Genomic DNA, 4,688 nt, shown 5'->3' with positions numbered 1-4,688 from the left:
TAGAGTGGCTGAAGTAGCGTGACCCTAGTTGGTTTATCAGTTATTGGGGTCAATCTATTGTTTTTGATAATATGGTTAAACTTACCTACATGTGACAGGAGGTAATCATTAAAATCCCCAAGAATTAAAATGATTTTCTTCCACATAAAAATTAATCTAAAAACCTCCTGAATATAGTCAAAGGATAAAACAGTCGATTTAGGGTGTCGGTACACACAATAATAACAGATGGCAACTTACGACACTGCACAGCTAGCCAAATATCCTCAATTCCAGGTTGTCTTGGAATATGAACTTCAAGTACATTGGAACTTAAAGTGTCTTTAACATAAATACAAACAACAGCACCACGACCATTGTCATGTCTAAAAATCTTAGGAATATCAACAAATTCACTCGGGGTGACGGGAAGAAGCCCGGTTTCTCTCACACATAAAATACCAAGATCTCTTTCATACATCAATAACTTATCTTCATCAGAATTTGATAGTAATGACTGAGCATTAACATGTTCAACAATCAAAAAAATTCTTTTTAGTTAATGAGGGAGCCCCACCAGCTGCACCTTCTTCGCCCAAGCCCTATGTGTTTTAATACCTACATAGTAGGCTCTTATGACCCAGTGCTTGACAGTTACCACATACAAGTTTATAGTCATATCTGCAGGTCAACTGTCTGTGACTGAATTCTCCACGGTTGAAACAACCAGTTTTCCTAGGGTTATGTGTTACTTTATGTAAATAGCTAGAGTGATTACTTATAGCACGGTTCTTTCTGGTAATGTTTTTTACCACATATGTTCTTTGCCAATTATTTGCTCATATGACTGGTTGTGTACATCATGCTGTGAATCTATGTAGAACTGGCATGTGTCTGTCCCTCTCGTGCAGTATTTCCACTTTAGGGTGAAATACCCCATTTTAGGGGAATCAGACCCTATTTAGGGTAAGACTTAGGTCCTGAATTATGTAAAATCTAGGAGAATTTGGGAATCTTTGGAGTGTATTGCATATTTTTTAGGGGACTTTACCTCTGCACATGGGAGTTTATTTTATTTTGAGGATGGGAGACAGGAAGTAGCCTACTGCTGATGAGAGAGCATATATAAAAAATATTTATGTGAAACAAAGTTGTCTATTAAACATGAGAAATATAAACTTTTCTTTCATTATCATTACTATGATTAGTCACGTGACTCACGTCACGGGGGAGATGGAATAAAAGCAAAGGGTGTTGACAATGTGTGCTGCCATGCACCACCCTCGTGTCAGCCTTCAGGTAAATAATTATGATTACTAGCAGTCGTGTAATAATTTCTTGCCATACGATAGGATTGATTGGTCTTAAATATCCCTCGACACTTGACAGTAAGTAAATATGGTGAAACAGTGTGGTTCGTTTTTAAAGGTGGTGGTGCATGAAAAAATTGATTGTTCTCATTGCAAACAGACCTTTCAGCCTCACATGCCTGCCCCCGCAAGTGACCACCATATCTTCCTGGATATTTTATTCTGTATGGAAACAGTGGTTAAATTCATGTGGGATATTACCTTAGAAATAAAAATATCACATCAGACACCTTCAGTACTGAAGACAAATTGATTTCAGCACTTAGAGCTGTCAAAAGTAATGCCACTTATGCCGAAGTCGATGGTTAATTGATGGTACAAATTATAATTTCGTTCTGTGTTATTTTCAAAACCTGAAGGACATATATTGTTCAGTGGTTTTAATGAGTTATAGAGAATGAAAGTTTTGTTCTGATATCAGTATCATTGTGTGGGTTATATTAAATTTACATGTATATCATTATCTTAGATCACTATCAAAACTTTAAGGATATGATTCAGTGCTGTGAATATTGTATTCAGTTAATTAGAAATGCATTTTATTCTTATACCACTTTTTGTGAATTGCTTTCTATTTTTATACCACTTTGTGCGAGTATTTATTAAAATTTCCGTACATACCCCACACTATTATATTTCTAATATCCACTCGAATTATATTATTTTTGGGTAAAACTTGCCATTCTAGGGTAAGAATGGCAAAGGCTTAGGGTAAAATAAAATTTGGCTGTGGAAACCCTGCTCTCGTGTCTCCCTGGAGCTGCACTGTAAGTGCGGGCCCCTGGAGAGTGGCTGCTGCTCGGGTCCACTCAGCTTCTCCTACCAACAGGTACAGTTGTAATATTTTTGACAGAGTTGGTTCTGTGGGAATCCATAAAAATGGCCCTCCTGTGATGGAAATCCAAATCAGATTTAACTTTTCCCCATTTAGAACATCCGGTAGGTTGAAATCACCACGCTGTTTGGCAATAGCTGAAAAAAGTTATACTGCTCCTAGTCTATTTAAGATTGAGCCTGGATGATTATCATTTGCATAATAACACATATCATCAACCTCACCAGTGCCCAGTTTAAGTGTAGTGTCAGTCTGGGTGGCGGGTATACCATTTGGTTCACTCCAATCTAGAATGTGATCATTTACATCATTTACTTTAGCTTGTGCCAACGGCCATACCACGTTGAGTACACTGCTTCCCGTCCGATCAGCGAAGTTAAGCAACGTTGGGTCTGGTTAGTACTTGGATGGGTGACCGCCTGGGAACACCAGATGATGTTGGCATAACTCCCTACGTGTCAAGTGGGGTTGGTGGAGGATTAGTGCCCCTCCCTGTAAAACAATTAACTCTGAGCCCTTAGCCACCCCGTTTGGGATACATGACGTCTGGCAATGAATGAATGAAAAACTTTAGCTTGTAAAAGATCTGACTACAGGTCGGGCACAACCCTACCGCATATATATATATATATATATATATATATATATATATATATATATATATATATATATATATATATGAGTGTGTGTGTGTATCATTTCCTTTTTCCTTTTTAATTCAGTCACTAAAGAGCCTATATCATCTTTATTTTTTTTTCCGGAGAGGCATTTTCTAATAAGTCAAACAAATCATTATAAATTATGCAACTCTTAGGAATCCAGTTTAATTTTTCCACCACCCAGCACTTCATTAAATCAACAGTGGCTCACCCCAGTGCCCCTATATGAGGAGTGTATGGAGGTCAGAAGATAATACCTGGGAGAGATTAGTGTCACCCAGTAGGAGAGTTTTTTCATTAGGTTGTACTGGATTACTTACAGTTTCTGGGTTAGTTTGTCCTTGGTTTCCACGAAATTCCTCCTCAAGAACATGTGGAGGTGTAGGAGGACTACTGGACCTTGGGATAGGCTACTGCCCCCAAGATATAGGCCCTGAAGCCTTTGCCCAGAGTCGGACACATAAAAAAAAAAAAAAAAAAAAGTGTTGACATCCTTTGGTCCATTGTTGCTATGAGATGTGTGAGTATGTGTCCCTCCTCTGGTGATGGGGAAGACGGGACCACTTCAGCCACTGGGTCAGCACCATGTTGACATTTATTCATCTGCTCCTCTAATGCCAAGAGTTGTTGGTTCATTTCATCTGTGAAATAACCCACTTCACCTGCATGGAGCGGGTTTGTTATTTTACTTGTCCCTTCCCCAGACTCAAAGACTGTCACATCGGGGACGACCAGCAGCCATAGATGCCACATCTCCTGCCACTGCCTGCGACCCATTGAGGGGGGGCAAAGAGCAGAACTCAGTCTCCGGCAGCCCATAAGAAGATCAAAGGAACCGTGGTTTGGCTCAACGTCAGGGAGGGTATACAGTTTCATCAAGTGTCAGGATACTGGCGCTGATGTTTTCATGCACCGCCAGGCTGTCGTTGGACCTAATCCTCAGCATACCCAGTGCTCCCTTGGGGACGGTGAGCTGGTGGAGTTTTGTCTTTTGGGGACTCCCAAGGGTCCTGAGGCTCGGGATGTTAATGGACCTGGAGGTGTGGCCGTGCAGGGTTCTACCTATGCACGATGGCGTCTCGCGGCCCGGGGACGCCAGGCCAGGGATCTTGGGAGTCCTGGGGAGATAAGCACTGTCGTGGAGATGTGCATTGCGATGGCAAAGGCTTTTTGTTGGGATGACAAGGGGGCTTTGTGCATGCTTCTCCCCAAGATCTTTGAGAACAGGCTGCCTCGCCTTCTCATCCCCGAGTGCTTCACCCACGACGTACACTCTGTTCCTCACCATCAGGAGCATGGGGCCTGGCAGCCACGACCTGCTGCCCCCGGCACAACACCGGGAAAGAGGCAGAGGCTAGATGCTCCTCTAAACAGGAGGACTGCCAAACAAATGACAGACCCAGCTCCGGATATAACCATGATCCAGGCTGCTGCTGACATCCACCAACCGCCGTCAGCGAGTGGGGAGGGCGGGACTCTTCTGCCTTCTTGTCCATGGCCGAGGATGTGTCGACCAGCTCCTCGGCCGGGGAGGAGGTCGATGAGCCCTCCCCTCCTCAGGTGGAGGAGCACAGCCCATCTCGTCCTCTTATCGTGGACTGTAAGGATCGGATAGACGTGTCCTCCTACTATCACCTCCTGAAACTTGATGCCCACACCCGGTTATATTGGCTCGGGGGCACGACCTACTCCAGCCTCTACAATCTGCTCCGGGTGGCTGACCTGGATGAGGGAATTCCACCCAGACTAATTGCTAGGGGGGAGGAGGTACGTCTATCTGATCTGAGAGCATTTTATTTCATTGTCCCACCCTGCTTGGCCCCCTAGATTGGCCGTCGTGTGCAC

The 4,688-nt window shown here is 43.2% G+C and overlaps 1 non-coding gene across 1 annotated transcript; it reads left to right on the top strand.

Moving 5' to 3' along the window:
• Window positions 1–2,509: 2,509 nt before the first annotated feature.
• Window positions 2,510–2,628, top strand: LOC145398544 (5S ribosomal RNA). Its single transcript, XR_013897132.1, has one exon. It is a non-coding gene; the product is annotated as a 5S ribosomal RNA (ribosomal RNA).
• The last annotated feature ends 2,060 nt before the right edge of the window (window positions 2,629–4,688 follow it).

The sequence above is a fragment of the Coenobita brevimanus genome, chromosome 45 (assembly GCF_032717465.1).
Source record: "Coenobita brevimanus isolate Jiangsu-jjx chromosome 45, ASM3271746v2, whole genome shotgun sequence".
NCBI lineage: Eukaryota > Metazoa > Arthropoda > Malacostraca > Decapoda > Coenobitidae > Coenobita > Coenobita brevimanus.
The sequence above is the reverse complement of the archived record's forward strand: the minus strand, read 5'-3'. Positions and strand labels throughout refer to the sequence as shown.